This window comes from Lissotriton helveticus, chromosome 3_1, assembly GCF_964261635.1.
Source record: "Lissotriton helveticus chromosome 3_1, aLisHel1.1, whole genome shotgun sequence".
Lineage (NCBI taxonomy): Eukaryota > Metazoa > Chordata > Amphibia > Caudata > Salamandridae > Lissotriton > Lissotriton helveticus.
Window position 1 is genome coordinate 1,167,721,252 of NC_136061.1, and position 19,115 is coordinate 1,167,740,366.

Genomic DNA, 19,115 nt, shown 5'->3' on the forward strand with positions numbered 1-19,115 from the left:
TGCGCCATCGCGCACATTTGCTTATTGACTCCATGTGATGGACCGTCGGATGGACTTGGACTCTTGTTGCCTGTTACCGTCGGGGAGACCCGGCCCTACCTGCAGAGACGTTGATGACTGATTTGCTGCATTGTGGCCTACTGTTGAGCACCATCTGCTTTCGTATACTTTGCCCCTATGCTGGAGTTGATCTTGGTCAGGGCAACCCGATGGCGGAGCAGGACCTGAAATATGCAGCGGTTGCACCTTGGACAGTCCTCCTGAACTCATTGGTAACTTTTCTTACATGGAGGGTGGTGATGAGAGTCGCTGACTGGTTGTCTGGGTTTAGCCTGCAGGAATAATACAGGCCGGGCACCGCCCCGCCTTCTCTATCTTCTTCGTATGGCACATGCGGGTCGAGAGGAGAGTGGTGGGGTGTTCGGGTGCATTCCTCTAGTGTCACTAGGAGGGGATTCCCCACATGGTTTTTCTACTGTTCTTGCTTGTTGGGCTCGGGGTGGGGGGGAGGGATATGGTACTGGCAAGGTTGGGTTGCTTCAGTGGGTGGGGGGTGGAGCAGGTGAACGGGGGTTTGAAGGTTGTGCATGGAGGGAGGGGAGGGGTTTGGCTGCTGGGTTGCTAGTTGTTGAAAGTGTAATTGTTGTTGCGATTGGCGCTCATGACATGTGTGCAGGTACTGGAATTTGTGTGTATGACAGCATGACTGGTTGTATGGAGAGAATGTTCTGGACAGCGGGCAGTTCGGCACTTGGTACATTCAGACTGAGGGCTGGAGCGTTGACCAAAGGCTTCTTTCAGGGATGCGGAGATAACCGTGGGTGATAATGCTATGACTACTGTCTCAATAATGTCCTGGAATGTCCGTGGCCTTAATGACCCCCGTAAATGCAGGAATGTGATTGCATATTTGGATAGGCACCATGTACAGATAGTGATGCTCCAAGAAACCCACCTTAGCCCAAATAGTGTCCCCAAGTTTGCGAGCAGATGGGCGAGTGTGAGAGAGTTTTCTTCCTATTCCACGTACTCTAGAGGGACTGTTATTTTAATCAATAAACAACTCCCGTTTCATAAGTTGGGGGTGCGGGCGGATAAGGAAGGGAGATACATCATCCTTTGGGAGCGGTTGGGCACCGATGTGATAATGCTTGTGAATTGTTACGCGCCTAATGTTGACACTCCTGGTTTCTTTTTGTCGCTGTGGGGTCATGTGTTGGAAACTGGAGTCATGCACATTGTCTGGGGGGGGGACTTCAATTTGTCGCTGTGTCCTATGGTGGATAGATCGGACGGTAGTGCACAATACAACACTAAAGCCAGGGATGATCCCCAGGGTGTAATAACAGAGGCTGGACTCGTAGATAGCTGGAGACACGCACATCCGACGATTAGGGAGGGTACCCATTTCCCAGCGCATACACGCTCATGGGCACGGATCGACTACTGCTTTATCTCAAGAGGCCTTGCTGGGGGGGTTGTTCGGGTGAACCATCTGCCTCGCACCTACTCGGACCATTGTCCTGTACTGTCTGTCTTGGTGATGCCGGGGTATGCTAGGGTGAGACCGCCATGGCGGTTCCCTCCTTCAGCCTTGCTGGACCCTGTCTTTCGACATGAAGTGGGTGAGGAGATCGAAGCCTTCTTCCCTAGGAACAAAGGATCAGTCGACAAGGTCGAAACAATCTGGGAAGCCTTTAAGGTGACAGTGAGGGGGTTCACGATCTCTAAGAGCTGCGGGATACTGCGGGACATAGTGCGCACATTAACTAAACTTGAATCGGAGCTTAAGGCGCTGGAGGCTGAGATGGTCGGAAATCCCTCCCCTGACCTAGCGGGGGCATTCAGGACTAAATTATCGGCATATGAGGAAGAAGCAGCCAGGGAATTGAAATTCCGGGGCAAATACTGGACGGCTAGGCGCTATTGTGAGGGAGACCGGCCGGGTAAGGTGCTGGCGGCGCTCACGAGGCACCAGCGCTTCGCTACCCATATCCTGGAAATCTCCGACGGGGAGGGCAGGACTCACCAGGATTCTAATCGAATTCGAAATACCTTCCTACAACATTATAAGCGGCTGTACTCCACTCAGCAGGTGGGCGATGTGGAGTTCGGTAATTTCCTGGACGACATCGCACTTGGCTGGCTCAGCGACAGCAACAGGGCGTTCTTGGGATGCCCGTTCGAACTGGACGAGATCAGGGAGGCAATTATGTCCCTTAGCAATGGCAAAGCGGCGGGGTTGGACGGTCTACCGGCCGAATTCTATAAGTGCTACATCGACATCATGGCACCTGTCCTGAAAGAGGTCTTTGAGAACTCGCTTGAGGTCGGGATACTGCCGGGCTCCATGAGGGAGGTAGCGATCACGTCGCTTTTGAAACCGGGGAAGGATCCGAAGGACACTGATGCCTATCGACCCCTGTCGCTGCTCAACTGCGACGCGAAGATCCTCGCAAAAGTGCTAGCGACTAGGCTGTTGTTGGACTTGGGCCTTCTGGCAGGGTCACCCCTGAACTTTTTGCCTTGAAATTATAGTGATTTCTGGTCTTTGCGCACTTTGACACTGTGGCGCAGTGTAAAGTGCGTGCTCTCCCTGAGTGCGTGTGTGAGATTGGCCTGCCCTCCCATAGGAATGCATGGGGAATGTCTGTGTCCCTGGTAGTTCCTGGTGCGTGAGGTGTGCATGGTCAAGTTTGGTATGTGTGAACTCGGGGGAGTGAATGCTGCGAGATGGTGTATGCAGCATGTATGTGTCTAGAAGGGAAGCGCCATTTCTAGACATGGCTGTACGTGTGCTGTGAGGGTGCTGGCGTGTGATTGGCTGGAGCTGGCTGGGATGCCAGGCTCCAGGAAGTCTGTGTGGGTCTGCCCCGGTGGTGAGTGGGAGATTAGCATGAGTGATGTGTGGGAGGAGTGTACCTGTGTCCTGGATGGGCTGGGTTTTCCCCACACAATGCTGGCTCCGCCCCCCTGTGGTGTGTCTGATGACCCTAGCCCTGCCTGTGAATAGAATGGGTGGTTGGGCCATCAACAGTGCTCCCAGACCAGCTGTGACTGGTTCTGCCCCCACCCTGCACCTAAAGACAAAGGGAAAAGGTGTATAAAAGAGGGGCTGTGACCCCATGAAAATGTTCTTGTTCTGACACTTGAATCTGCCAGGGGCGTGCTGCTGCTGGGGCCCAGGGGAAGGCTTGCCCTCCCTGGGCCCTGCCCAGCCCCTGGACTGCTGATGCCCTGGAGGACTTGCTTTACTGGAAGTCACCTGCTCCCTTTCTTTGCCCTAGAAACCTTGGACTTCATGTACTTTGCCCTGGGAGGGCTGCCTCCCTTTAAAAAGCATCTAACTCCTTTTTGCTGCAGGGGAGCGCTGTTCTGCCTGTCTTCTAATCCCCCCCACTGGTGTCTGCAGGAGGCGTGGGGGTAATTGTCTGCTTCTTTCCCAGCTCGTGGCCGTGAGGAGACTGGGGAAGCTCGTGCCCTGATCACCGCCGCCGCGACGGCGTTTCTGTGCTGCTGATGGGGCTATTGCCTTGCAGGTGCCACCCTGCTTATGTCCCGATGTCCACAGGGGCCTACCCTGCATTGTGCCCAAGTGAATAGTGCTACTAGCGGGTGTCCACCCCGCTTCTACGTTTGTTTGTTTTCCACGGAGGGAGCCTACCCCTCTTGCCGCCCTGCCGCCGCGAACCGCGGCCCGCCTGACTGTGGGCGGGGCCAGCGGGACGGAAGTACGAGGAAGAATGCGGCCGGAAGTGGGGACAAGAGAGAGGAGGTCAGGAGCCCACCCCGCCTCCTCGAGCACCGGAGAGAAGAGGAGGAAAGTCTTCCCGCGGCCCGGGGCTCCTGTGAGCTGTGGAGAGCCCCGGGGCCGCCAGTGCAGAGGAAAAGCAATTGGCCCGCCTTTGTCCGGTCTCCCGTGTGGAGAGGGAGACCGGAGATTACCCGGAAGTGGTTGGCCGGCCGCCCAATGGCAGCGCGGCCCGGCCGGAGGTCCCGCCTCCTCGAGTACCTGAGGAAGAAGACAGCCAGCGTCCCCGCCGCCTCCTGAAGGCCGTCCGGTGAGTGGAGCTGCCCGGGAGGAGGGGGGTTTGGTAAAGAGGAGCCCCCGCATCCCGGTGAGTGTTAACGGGCGAGGGGGACGCTCCGGGGGCCATTGTGAGTCAGAGTCCCCGAGGGGGACTCTGCCAGTGACGGGGGCATCATTGCTCGGAGCCCCGAGGGGCTCCAGGTGTCCCATTTGTGCGGAGAGCCCTGAAGAGGCTCTTGGGGGCAGCTTCGGTTCCTGAGCCCTAGAGAGGCTCCAACGGGCATGTTTGTTGTCAGAGCCACAGAGGCTCAAGGGGGCAATATTGCTGAAGCCCCGAGGCCACAGAGGGCCGGTTGCGATCCATAGTCCCCAGAGGGGGGACTCCAACGCTCAGGGGGCATTCTTGTTTTACGAGCCCAGAGAGGCTCGAGTGCCAGCTATTCCGAGAGCCAGATGGCTCAATGTGGTGCAGTTTGGTTCCTGAGGGGCCAGTGAGGGCCCCTGGCGCAGATTTGTCTTCCAGCTGCCCAGCAAGTAGTGGGCAGCTGCACCGTGTAGGTCTTTTCTTTCCCTAGGGACATGTCCTGGACTTAGGAGTGAGGCGCACTCCTTCATCCCTGGCCTTCCCCCAGCTGCGCAGCACTTAGTGCCAGCTGCAGCGTTTAGGCCCCCATGTCCTGTCCCTCAGCTGCCCAGCAAGTAGTGGGCAGCTGCTACGTTTAGGTTCTGGCGCAGTGGCGCAACCTGGACTTTGTGAGTTCTGCGCTAAAGGTTTAGATGCTGTTATGATCTATGTCCTATTGCTTTTGGGTGTTAGGAAATGTACAATGTGTAGTATGTTTTGCGCACCCTGTGTTCTGCACCTCTGAATGTGTTGTTGATACATTATGTGCCCTGTTCCTTACACCGCTGAACGTGTGTTGATGCGTCATGTGTTCCTTACACCGCTGAATGTAGGTTCTGCATCATGTGTTTTGTCCCCAGGTCTATGCCCCTATGTGTATTGTGATACTGAGGTGGTTGTTCTTGCTAGTGCAGGTGGTGCTAGTAAGGTCCTGGTTCCCTGCGTGACCTGTTCCTAGGGTGGTTAGGATTGCGTAGGGGGGACTTACCAGTTACCAGTGGGTACTGGTTTTGTGCTTTATGTCCTATTTTGTGTTACAGTGATCTTCTGTTATAAGTGATCCCAAGGGCTTGATACTAAGCTTGCCCCCTGACCAGAGTCCCAGGACCAGTGGACTCTATGGTGCCTTCCCTGCCAAATTGATGGGACTTGTCTGATCTCCCTGGGCCCCTGGGGCCTCGCTGAAGTGTGCCTCGCTCGTTCCCCTCGGCAGCTCGTGCCGGCAGCCCGTCCAAGCCTCGAGCAGCGCCGCTCTCCCCTGAGCCGCGCCGCTTCGCTGGGTCGCCCGCATCCTGCCTTCCCCTCCTCTTCTGAGCCGCACACATTGGTCGCCCCAGAGAAACGCTTGTACCGTGCCGGCAGCCCGTCCAAGCCTCGAGCAGCGCCGCTCTCCCCTGAGCCGCGCCGCTTCGCTGGGTCGCCCGCTCAAGCTTACTAAGGAGGTCACTCGCATTATCCCGTGCAACCAGGACGGAAGGTACTGTCTGATAGGCTATGTTCTAAGTTCTAGGCCTACAAGTATTGTATTGTTACTTCTAAAAATGCTGATTCCTGACAGTGGTCCAGGTGGCCCTGTCTTGTAAATAATCCCTTGTAAATTCTGCCCGTGCCTCTGGCACATTGTAAAGTGTGTTTTATCTAATGTGTTTTGGTGTAATACAAAGGCTATTTTTATATAAACCTTGTGTGGAGTTTCCTTTGTGGTGGGCCTTTGGTTGTTGTTGCTGGGGTGCGTGCGCAAATACTTAACTTACATCGCCTCCAAGTTTAGCCTTGCTGCTCGCGCCACGTTACCTAGAGGGTGAGTAGGGGTTATCTTGGCGTGTAACTCCCTTGCCCTGACTTGGGAGTGGTGGTCTCTGACTGACTTTGGCGAAAGCCCTGGCCAGCCGGGGATCCCATTTCCAACAGCTGTCCCTCCTTATGACTACTCTGGTGTTGCCGGATCAATCTGGCTTTGTCCCGGGGAGAGCTACTTCCCATAACTTGCGTACGCTGTTCTCCCTGATACCCACCATCTCGCCCGACCTGCCGATCGCTGCCGTGTTTCTGGACGCCACCAAGGCGTTTGATTCGGTGGAGTGGGGTTATCTGCTGGCAATTCTGGACCGAATGGGCTTCCCTCGAATCTTTATAGCCTGGGTGAAACTGCTCTACACCTTACCGGTTGCTAGGGTCGTCATCAATGGAGTGCTTTCGGCACAGATGCCGATCACGAGCGGGACTAGGCAGGGATGCCCCCTGTCGCCCCTGCTATTTGCCCTGGCAATAGAGCCGCTGGCTTGTAGAATACGTCAGTTGCACAAGGCTAGTGCCTTTAACTGTCAGCAGCGTCAGATTAGTATTTCTCTCTATGCAGATGACGTCACTCTGTATGTGCGTCACCCACAAGATCACCTTAACCCGCTCCTGAGGGAATTCGTGGCATTCGGCGGCATATCTGGGGTACACATTAACTGGAAGAAGTCGCAATTCTTCCCCCTCACGGCATCGGTTGCCCGGTTTCCGTTGGATTACCCCCTGGAATGGTGCAGTTCTGACTTGAGGTACTTGGGCATAGAAGTGACGCTCAATAAAGACGACACAATCCGATCCAATTACGGGGTGGCTATCTCGCAATTGGCTGATAACGTAACCCGCTGGCGGGCCCTGCCGCTCTCGATGGCAGGGAGAGCCTCCCTGATCAAGATGGTCGTCCTCCCGCGGTTCTTATACCTATTCCAAAACATTCCATACTTCCCGGGGGCCTATTTTTTCAAACGGCTTAGATCTGAGCTGCTTCGCCTTTTCTGGGGTGGTAAGCAACCACGCCTTAGCTGGAAGGTCTTGACGCAGCCCTATGATAGGGGAGGATTCGATGTGCCTGACATGGAAATGTACTACCTTAGTGCTCAGGCTCAGCATTCTTATCACTGGGTTAACCCCGCTCCCTTTATGCCACAGGTCGCTGCTGAGGCCTGGATCGTACACCCGATCCCGCTTAAGGGCATGCTGATGGGACTGATTGGGGATGTCGAAACGCCTGCCACCACAGTTACCTGTACTGTCGATGCTTGGCGGAGAGTAACTAAACTGCTGAACGCTCCCATGCTTTATTCCCCAGCGATGCCCCTTGCATACCACCCAAAACTTTCCCTCCTAACGGAAAACGGATTTCGGTCCATGTGCAATCGCGTACACCTTCACACGTGGGGTGACTTATTCCATGATGGAATGTTCCGTACCAAGGAACAGATATTTCGGACTACACCCCGACGCCCATGGAAGTGTTCTACTATATTAGACTCCGGCAGGGTATGCGAGACATTCTCCCCACCTTCCCGGAGGAACCGGGGACGGTATTGCCATTGCATGTCATGCTCGTGTCGGATGGCAGGCACTTGGTGTCCAAACTGTATGCCGCCTTGCGTGAGCAGCGCCCAGCGGTCCTGCCGAAAGCTCGGACTAACTGGGACGCTGACCTACCAACTGCACTCACAGACGAGCAGTGGAATTATTGCTGCTCGGTCACGGCTAGAGTCTCCTCCAGCTGTCGTCTGAAAATCATTCATTATAAGTTTGTGCAACGATACTATTATACCCCAGTCAGGAAACTGCGGTTTCACCTCGCGGAGGATGATAGGTGCGCTAGATGCCGGGCGGATGGCGCGGATTTCCTCCATCTGGCCTGGGAATGTGGAGCCATACAATCGTACTGGGAGCAGGTACATACTGCGCTCCAAATAATGATCGCTGCCCCCCTGCCCATGGAGCCGGTAGTGATGTTGCTAGGGTACACCAAAAATTTGCCCAAGTCAGTTCGCAAATTTGTCGACCTTGCGCTGCTCCTTGCTAAGCGGAGAATAGCTTGCAGATGGGGAAGGGGGAGAGCACCAAAATTTAAGGACTGGCTTGACGACCTCACATACTGCCAGGACCAACATGGCGTTTATGCAGAACTGTTGCCTGCCAGGTGTGCGCCTCGTGACTTTTGGTCCCCCCTGCAGGTGTACTGGCTATCTCAGGCGACACATAGCGACTCCTCTGGAGATGACGAACCGGTCCCGGGCCCGTGAGCGCATAGGTGCTTTACATTGCATTCAACATGCTACTTTACACGTGACGGGAGGTACTTCACACCGCCTGACTTTAGGTGAGAGGATATGACTGGGGAACACACACCGAAGGCTTGCTGTTGAAGAAACTGGGAAATTCGGAGGACCATGTGATGTTGCTTCAGGGAGGGGCCTCTCTCACTCTTCCACCACTTGGGATGGGGATTGTGGAAAAGTAAATGTTGCCATGTTATATGTGCCTACGTGTTCCCCATCCTATGTTATATGTGCATGATCGATATGCATATATCCCCCTATGATCGATTAAAGATGCAATTATAGTTGTGTCCAACGTTAGTATGTCAGTTTCCAGTTCTCGTGAAAGCAACAAGTATTAGGCCTATGTTGCCATGTTTTACAGTGTGCACGTTAATTCACCGCATTGTCCCCGTTTCTAGGCCTCAAAAGGGCCCGGACACCAGATTCAAGCTCCAGTCTCCTGAACCCTCTCCGAGGAGCGATGCAGCCCCCACCTGCATCCCTGACCCTTCACTTACTTCCTGCAGCGCGGTGCCCGGCCCGGCCTGGCTCTGCCTGCCTGTCTGCCAAGAATATGTTATGCTTCTAGTTATCAGTCCAGCTTTCCTCCTTTGCATTCCTAAGCTACTGAACCGCATCAACAGTTTCAGCTATGGTCTAGTCTTTCTGTCTCCATGCAGGAGAAATACTGTATTAATATTCCTAGCTCACGCAATACATGTAGAATAGATGCATGCACCAGTCTTAGTGTCAAGTAGCCTTTGCCCTGATAACTTTTAGATTCTATCAACATGTACTCCAAACACCAGATACGCTATAGGTACATGTCGTCCTGACACCGCAGACTTTAGTCTCCTCTTCTAGTGCAGAAGTCATAGCCCCCAGTTCTCCCTAGTAACACGTCATTGCCCGTTTGCGCGCACCACTAGGTTAAAGGTCCCAGCTGCTCTCAGGTAGCCCCCTCCATGTTTCCGCCCATTCATGACACTTCTATGACGTTTCTCATCACATGTCTCAGTGCACGCCTTATGCACGCCTTCTGTTACCGCCCATGTGTTCTTATCTTACGCTTGTCACAAGTTACGCCTACTGTATGTAATGTATTTGAAATGTCTTACTATATATACACTGCACTGTTAATGAAATGGTGCAGCTGCCTTCCTTCCTTCCTATTTATTTCAGGCTGTCCCGTTCCAGTCCCTTCCCTTTTGCCTGAATAAAGCCTGTTCAAACTCGGATACATCGGATCCTGCCTCTTATTTATTGAGCTATCTGTTATTGTTAATGTAATTCAAAAATAGTACCGGTAATTAATTATTTATTTACCACATAATGGTGCCCGAACAGGGACGAGCCCCTTCCTCACGCGCTGGCGATGCAACGCCGGTCCCCTGACCCTCTGCAGCCGTGACGGAACAATACCGTGCACGTGCAGATATTTCTGCTTCAAGTCTCCCTCAGGCCCACGGAGGAGACGGAGACTGCGGTCCGACATCCAGACGAAGCGGTGTGGAATGCGGTTCGTCCCGACCAGAGCCCAAGCCGAGAGTCAAGGTCCGAAGTATCCGGAGGCCCACCTGTAACCGAAGTTTCCGAAGTTCGTAGTCCGACGTCGTAGCAGTCCAGTCCAGTCCGAGGCCTTCCAGTTTCTGCTTCCCGGTGAGTACCGTCGCGGGGGAAGTATCTAGACAGGATCATTAGTTTGGTCCTGGTCCGTTGGGTTTGGGTACACAGATCCAGTCCGAAGTATCCACCTAGGTGGATACGGGTCCGACGTGTCTCTTTATGGGACCGGTATGTTCTGTACTGTTTTAGCAGTGCATCCAGTAATTCTAGTAAGTCTGTTCTCGAGAAATTCATGTGTTCTGTTTTCAGTGTATCAGGTAGTATTCTGTTCGAACTGTTATCAATGTATTTTTATGTCGTGGTATGAGTGCTTTGTTCGCTATTTTATTACTGTGATTATTTTGTATTGCGTTTCCAAGTATATAACCGAAATGCCTCTGTTCTCGAAATTACGTCAGTTAAAGACCAGAAAAGGGTTACTCGAAGAAGCAGTTCCTGTCCCTCCTAGGGACAGTCCAGGACATTTTATGTATCACAAGCATGGCTTAGATGCCATAATATATCTAGACTTATGGGCGGACTATACCAAGGAACTAGAAGAGAAATATAGATGGCCCGTATCAGGTACATGGGATGCCGAGTGTATCATGCGAGTAGAAGAAGCGTTATGGAAAAAGAAAGCCAGGCAGTCCCAGAAAGATGCCATCGAGTTATGGCGCAAAGAATCTCATAAAAGAACCGAAAAAGAATTCAGAAAAACAGAATTAAGTAGGGAATCCGCAGAAAAAGCCCAAGAAAGGGAATTAATCGAAGTAGGTGAACGAGTTAAAGCAGAACAGTCAGTCAGACAGAGAAATGCCCTTATTAAAGGTATGTATCCTCTTCTTGCCGAGGGCTTGCCAAAAGCAACCCCGGAAGGACCCTGTAATTTCCCGCCACCATTGGTCCCGATTAAGCTACGTCACAAACCGACCGCAGCTGATATTTTTCTTTCGTCCTATTTGGACGATACAGTCCCAGAATATGCAAATCCTGTTCCGCCTGCTCCCGTTAATAATGTAATTCCTGCTCCTCCAGCTGCTGGTCCCGTGGGTCCAGTTAATGTTACAGTACCTGTTACAGTACCCCCGGCCCAGCCCACAGTACATGCACCCGTTATGCCAGTCACTCTACCAGCCCGTACAGTATTCACCGACGATTCTAGTTTAGGAGCCGCGGGGGGGAGGTTCTCCTCGCACCCCGCCTCAACCGAAACGTCTGACGCTACATGAACTAGCGTTACAGCGTACGCCAAAAGTGGCGACACACACAGATCTCAAGCGACTTCTTACTGATTGTATATATGATCCAGTTCCAGGTGAAGATCACATGATCTTGTATTCATTACGTTTAAGACGAGTTGCCAGCTTTTTGATCACCCTGCCCGATATGAAGGAACATCTAGACAGAATATATTGTTTTATCCGTACATGAGAGAATCCAGGAAGTATTCACGAAGCCATGGTTCAAAGAAAAGTCGAGACTCAGCTCATGATTTTGAAGTTCCTGATTAACTGTTTAATAAGAGAGCAAGATTATCCAGAAAAAGATCCAGAAGAAATGAAGGTCCTGACTAGGTGGAGTGACAATATAGCCGATGGAAAACACAAGACACAAGGTTGTATAGAGAGTATGTACAAGAAAATTCGTAAGGAAATAATACATATACACAAGGAACGAGAAGCAAAAAGAGCAACCGAGAAAGAGAGTGACTCTTCTAGTGAAGAGGTAGACAGCGAGAATCCCGACAGAATAGCGTATGTAGGTAGAACTAGACTTTCCGACCGACATTCACGCCTAGATTACAAGAAAACTTTTCCTCCTCCAGCACCAGAACAGAATCAGGGAAGAACAGTAACACGAAAAGAGACGTATGAAAGACACGAAAATGAAAGTACTAGTTGCACAATCTGTTCCACAAGACAGTCAGAAGAGGGGTCCGAATCAAGCCAGTCATCCTGCAGCTCCCGTTAAAGGGACATGCAATTACTGTAAACAGCCAGGTAATTTTATAAACGAATGTGCAGTTCTGAAACACAACATAGCTACTGGTAAAACGAAAGAAAGACCACGTCCGCCTAGACAAGAACAAGTTTCACAGACTTCCCAGCCACCGCAGAACGCACAACAGACAGTTACAGTACCGCAGCCTATAGCTGCAACACAACACGTTACACAGCAGATGTACCAGTATGCACAGTCAGAGTATCCAGATTATCAGCCATATTCATGAAACAGCCTAGAGAGGGAGGTAGGCTTGCCTCTCATCGAGATTCCTGTAGATCAAGAGGGTCCCTATGTACACAGTCAAGTATTGGGGAAAGACAGAAAGTTTCTGATTGATACAGGGGCAAGTAGGACTACCATCAGTCATGACGAGGTTCCAGGGGCTCCACTCTCAGGCTCTAGAAATGTTTCCCTTGGATTTTAAGGAAAGCCTATTGTTAATGAAATATCGAAACCAGTTCCTCTAGAAGTCGGTCCATTGTCCCGAACTACAGACTTGTTACTCACGAAATCTTGTCCAGAGAATCTGTTAGGCATTAAGACACTGAAAGAACTAGGGGCAGTAATATGCTGCTCCCCAGAAGGGGTGCGACTGTTTCTCCGTGATTTTAAAGGTCATTATGTATTACGTGATTTTGATCCAAGATTATTGAATGTACCACAGCATTTATGGGCGCAAGGTCCAACTGATGTAGGTTGTATGCATATCACACCCCACCGTGTCACTCTGAAGCAAGGTGTTGTGTTACCACGAATCAGACAGTACAGATTGCCACCTGAGGCTGTAACAGCCTTATCCAAAATTATTGACGAGCTTATTGTTCAAGGAGTGGTTGTAGAAACTGACTCCAATGTATGTAATTCTCCTATCATTCCAGTCCTGAAACGTACTGATCCAAACGCACCTCCAGTTTATCGATTAGTGATTGACCTTTGAGAACTTAATAAATGTATCATACCCCAGTACCCAGTGGTCCCAGATATTTCTTCTCTCTTGACAGCCATTGATTCTGAAGCTACGTTCTTTACAGTTATCGATCTCAAGAACGCATTTTTCAGTGTCCCCATTCATCCAGACAGCCAGTTCCTTTTCGGATTCTGTTTAAATGGAAGAAGCTATAAATTCACACGAGCACCTCAAGGTTTCACAGAAAGTCCTAGTATTTACAGTCAAGCACTTAAGAGACAACTAGACAATATTCGCATGCCAACTGACACTGCCCTGTTCCAGTATGTCGATGATCTACTGATCACAGCCCGTTCTGAACGTGACTGCGAACGTGCGTCACTTACGGTCCTGTATTTTCTGGCCGAGATGGGGCACAAGGTGTCCCCTTCCAAATTGCAATTCTGTGTCCAGCAAGTGGTATACTTAGGACACTTACTGTCCAAGAGGGGTAGGCAGTTGACACCAGACCGTATCCAGTTAATAGCACGTCTTCCACAACCCAAGACTCAGAAGGAGGTACGAGCTTTTATCGGCCTCACTTCTTATTGCAGACAATGGATTCCTCAGTACGCATTTCTAGCCAAGCCACTGATACAGTTAACGACACAGGAGGCAGCCGTATCGACTGTCCTCCCTTGGACCCAGGAACATACACTTGTTTTCAATGAGTTAAAGAAAGTTTTATGTAATGCACCTGTTCTAGCAACTAAAGAAAACAGTGGTCCTTAGAATAAGGAATTTATCAGTACAATATAACATATAGACTCCAATAAGTGCTATATCTCAGAGTTTTTCAGTGCCCAGCCGGGCCTGAATTTTAATTTCAAGTGTAAAAAATTACAATGACCACAGGGTCTGATTCAGGAGTTGATAGGGTACAAGCCTGCACCTATCCAAAGTACATTCGAACAACGTTCGAGGAAAGAAAATAGAAGTAAACAAAGAGGAAGCAAAGAAGTTCAGGCAAAAAGAACATGGGAGCCAACTGTCCCTTGCATCATTAATATCATTCAAAAGCAAATTAGGACAAACAATACCTGTAACAAAATTAACATAATAGACAGGTTACAGAATTGTCAAAAAGTGTCGACGGCGTTTCGATCCCCCGGCTCCTATTGAACTGGGATCATCATCAGGACTTTCTAATTTATTGCCTGTAAGAACTTTTGTCATAAGCCTGTTTAAAGTAAAAAAGTGGGAGGAAAGAAAGAGAATTCTTTTTACATATAAAGCACTTTGTTCAGAACTTTTTACATTCAGACAATATTTCTTGCTGTTCATGCCAGGGCTACAATCAAGTGGGCGGACCATTCAAGAAGGCGACCCGTGGCGAGTGAGTATTGGCCTCATGCAAACACACTGTGTGACAGCGGAATTCAATAGCGGCGCACTCTTGAAACGTTCAAGTGAGTGTGAGTGAAGTGAAGGTGTCAGTTTAAAACCTTGAAAATATTACCGCTTGTGCATACAGACCGTGGAGCACTCGTGGCGAGTTCAAATTGGGACTAGCGTATGCCGCAACATGTGTCTAGGTGGTTATTGTGAGAACGTAATAGTCAAATGTCGGACATACCTTATAGAGCAAGGATTACTCTTTCGTATCGAGTTGGAGTGAACGTAGTGTACAATGCCTAAGGATTAAAAGGGGCGGGTCAGTTCCGTGGTGAGTCGTTTGCGTAGTGACAAACAGTGGACTAAAGTGCCTAAAATTACCTCCGTTTAGATTCGGTAAACAACAACCTTGCAGAGCACGAATTACTCCCTTGCAGCGAGTTGGAGGTACAATGCCTGGGAATTTAAAGAAGCAAATCAGTTTCGTGGTGAGCCGTTTAGGCGTGCCTGGTGGTGGTATAGATTGCCTAAAAATTACCTCCGTATCTATTTGATGGACAAACTGGCATCAGTCTTTAAAATCCATCCATGCCGCAGATTTAAATGATTTTGGGTCTTGTGGGGGCAGAGTTTCAATTTGCGCACTCTGTAAAAAAGCGAGGGTTACTTATTATAATATATAAAGAAACGGAGCTGGCGAGGCGAGGGGAGCATAAGTACGCTCTTACCTTTCTAATGCAGAAGATACTGCTTTGCTCTGCAGTCGAGCAGAATCCAACTCTTCTGCAAGGGAGTAATTCGTGCTCTGCAAGGTTGTTGTTTACCCAATCTAAACGGAGGTAATTTTAGGCACTTTAGTCCACTGTTTGTCACTACGCAAACGACTCACCACGGAACTGACCCGCCCCTTTTAATCCTTAGGCATTGTACACTACGTTCACTCCAACTCGATACGAAAGAGTAATCCTTGCTCTATAAGGTATGTCCGACATTTGACTATTACGTTCTCACAATAACCACCTAGACACATGTTGCGGCATACGCTAGTCCCAATTTGAACTCGCCACGAGTGCTCTACGGTCTGTATGCACAAGCGGTAATATTTTCAAGGTTTTAAACTGACACCTTCACTTCACTCACATGAACGTTTCAAGAGTGCGCCGCTATTGAATTCCGTTGTCACACAGTGTGTTTGCATGAGGCCAATACTCACTCGCCACGGGTCGCCTTCTTGAATGGTCCGCCCACTTGATTGTAGCCCGGGCATGAACAGCAAGAAATATTGTCTGAATGTAAAAAGTTCTGAACAAAGTGCTTTATATGTAAAAAGAATTCTCTTTCTTTCCTCCCACTTTTTTACTTTAAACAGGCTTATGACAAAAGTTCTTACAGGCAATAAATTAGAAAGTCCTGATGATGATCCCAGTTCAATAGGAGCCGGGGGATCGAAACGCCGTCGACACTTTTTGACAATTCTGTAACCTGTCTATTATGTTAATTTTGTTACAGGTATTGTTTGTCCTAATTTGCTTTTGAATGATATTAATGATGCAAGGGACAGTTGGCTCCCATGTTCTTTTTGCCTGAACTTCTTTGCTTCCTCTTTGTTTACTTCTATTTTCTTTCCTCGAACGTTGTTCGAATGTACTTTGGATAGGTGCAGGCTTGTACCCTATCAACTCCTGAATCAGACCCTGTGGTCATTGTAATTTTTTACACTTGAAATTAAAATTCAGGCCCGGCTGGGCACTGAAAAACTCTGAGATATAGCACTTATTGGAGTCTATATGTTATATTGTACTGATAAATTCCTTATTCTAAGGACCACTGTTTTCTTTAATAATCTATTGCCCAAGGTCCTTGGTACTTCTTTGGGTTCCCTTGTTTTTTGAAAAGACTTGAGCGCAAACGCCGGTTTGCAAGGGCTCTTCATTGTCCAAACCCCTCGTGGCTTTGGGTCCCCCTAGCACCCTCATCCCCTCCTTATACCTAAACTCCTTCCTTAAACTTTCTATCCCCTCCAAAATATCGCACTATGTCAAGTCATGCTCCACTCTACACAGACGAATATTTAAAACAACTCTGCTCGGGCCCATCTCTACTGTCTGATAACTCAGAAGTCCCCAGTCAGGAGAATGCCGCACTACCCGAACAGTTAGAAAAACTCAGAAAGAAACAGGTCCGCCTACAATTGATGATACTGATGCTAACAGATTACCTAAAGGCCGACGTAATTCCACTAGGGTTACAAGTCCGTAATATACCCGGGATTTTCACAGACAATCCTAAATACATAAGCAATTTCAGCTACATAGGAACAACCTGCTCACGTCATTGGCTGGCACTAGGGATAGATATTGCTGTTGAGACCCTTAAATCCCTCGAAGTAGAAATCTCAGATATCCTAAAACAAATTCAGGACTCAGATATCACTGAAGACAGCAAGAAACTCCTTGAACAGGTGGATAAAACCATCGCTGAGTTTCATAGAATAGAACAAAATAAAAAATCAAATAAAATAAAAAAAGACATAAAAACATACAATATTGAGGCGACATATCCGTACCTACAAAAGGATTTTTATACAAATCGGTTATACACCAACCCTCAGCAATATAGACCTTGGGGCAGATTCAATAGACGCAGGAACATAGTAGGCTTCTCGGACACCTCGGCTGAATCGTCTGATAACTCAGACGCAGGCGAAGGTAGCAGCACCTCCAGACGAGGTGGTGCACATCAGAACACTGGGACTAGTGCTTTTTTACAGAGGGGCCAACAAGGCACTCCTCAGAGAGGGAAGGTCAAGAAAACCCAGAGATGGGTCAATCCACCGGGAGAGCGGCGGACGAGGAACAATTATTATCAGTGGTAAACTCGCCACCCTCTCGCATAGAAACCATTCCAATTTTCAATATTTCTAACTATTCACTCAAGGAGGATGAATTTTCCCTCCTCAAGAAAGGTCTCACTTTTGTGCCCACAACCCCACCTAACTTTTTAGAGCTCCATACAGAACTGATGAGGTTCTTTAGACGAGTTCGGCTTAAGGCCTTTTTCCAACTGCATCCTGGCCAAGAGAGTAAGGCTCTGACTCCTTTCCGACCACCGTCCACTTTTTTGCCTTCATCCTGTATGATCCCTGCGGAAATAATCACCTTTGAGAAATTGGTATTAAAAGATCTCGCCATTTTGCAGGGCAAGCATAGGTTTACCCCATATAATATCACACTGAAGGAGAAACAGGCTATTTCCACATTGAAAATGAATACTTCATTGATCATCAAGAGTGCCGATAAGGGTGGGGGAATTGTTCTCCAAAACCTTGACGCTTACACCCAAGAAATACAGAGACAGCTAGATAACAGGGAACATTACCAAAGGCTAGCGGCGAACCCTACAAAAGAGATACAGGAACTTATAAAGAAAATCACTACAGATGCAGTGGCAGAGGGCTTCTTATCCAAGAAAGAGTTTAATTATTTGAATATCAAAAGCCCCAGGACACCAGTAATATATACTCTACCGAAAGTCCATAAGAGTGTAACGTCACCACCAGGCCGCCCCATTGTTTCAGCTTGTGGATCAATCCTTGAGCCTCTTGGTTCCTTTATTGATTATTTCATAAAAGGTTTTGTCCCCTCCACGCCCTGTTATGTGAGAGACTCTATGTCCATGATTTCATTGGTTGAAAATCTACCATTCGACCCAGTGACAGACACCCTTTGTACCATGGACGTAGAGTCCCTTTACACAAACATTCCCCAGGTTCTAGCCCTGAAGGTGATTCAGAAGACTTTGGATACACGACCACGCCCACACACAATACCAACGGAGTTCATTTTACAACTTCTCGAAATCTGTCTGACAAGGAACTTTTTTACATTTGATGGCGTGTTTTATCAGCAGATAAAGGGGACAAGCATGGGAGCAATTTTTGCTCCAAATCTGGCAGTATTATTCATGAATGAGATTGAGACTGAGGTAATATTAACATCCTCGAACCCGTTCTACCCAGGGATAGGTTTGTGGCGCAGATACATTCACGACATCTTCATGATTTGGAGATGCGAAGTCAGTGATCTGCGCCACTTCCTACACTGGATGGACAATAATTGTTGCGGCCTCCATTTTACCTTAACATCTGACAAATTGGCTATTGATTTCCTGGATCTCACTATTTTTCACCAGGAAGGAGTCCTTTTGACCCGACTATTCAGAAAAACAACAGAGCGCAATACCCTACTGGACTATTCCAGTCATCATCCTAGAGCATTGCGTGACTCACTCCCATTCTCCCAGTTCCTGCGAATTAGGAGAAACTGCTCCTGTAGGCAGGACTATTTCAAAGAAAGTGCCATCCTAGCTGATAAACTCAAAAACAGGGGCTACCCAAAGAGAATTGTCAAAAATGCCCTAAAGAGAGCATGGTACAGACCCAGAGAAACACTACTTACACCGACACATAAGACACCCCAGGACAGACTAGCCTGTGTGACCACTTTCTCCCCTGTATCGAATAAAATGAGGAAAATGGTACTCCAACATTGGCCAGTGGTGAATGCAGGCATACTTGAACTTGAGCGTCCCTTGTTCGCCTTCAAGAAAAGTAAGAATTTGAAGGACCATTTAGTGCGAGCAGCACTACCAAGTCCCACTCAAGCATCTACACTTGAAGTAATCTGGGGCATGCCCCCCATTGTTGGGCATGTGAAATGTGGTAATTGCAGTGTGTGTGACATGACCATTGAAGGAAAGACAAGAGTATTTAATAATATCACTTTTACTAGCTCTTCTTTGTCTAATTGCAACACCTGTAATGTAATATACGTGATTCAATGTCCCTGTAACAAAATGTATGTTGGCCAAACTTCACAGAAGGTAAAAACAAGGATTTGCCAACACAGGAGCCGCATTCGCTGCCAAACTCCTAATGCCCCACTTGTGGAACACTTTACTAACGCCAAACACAAGGAAGACGAATTCCGCTGGACC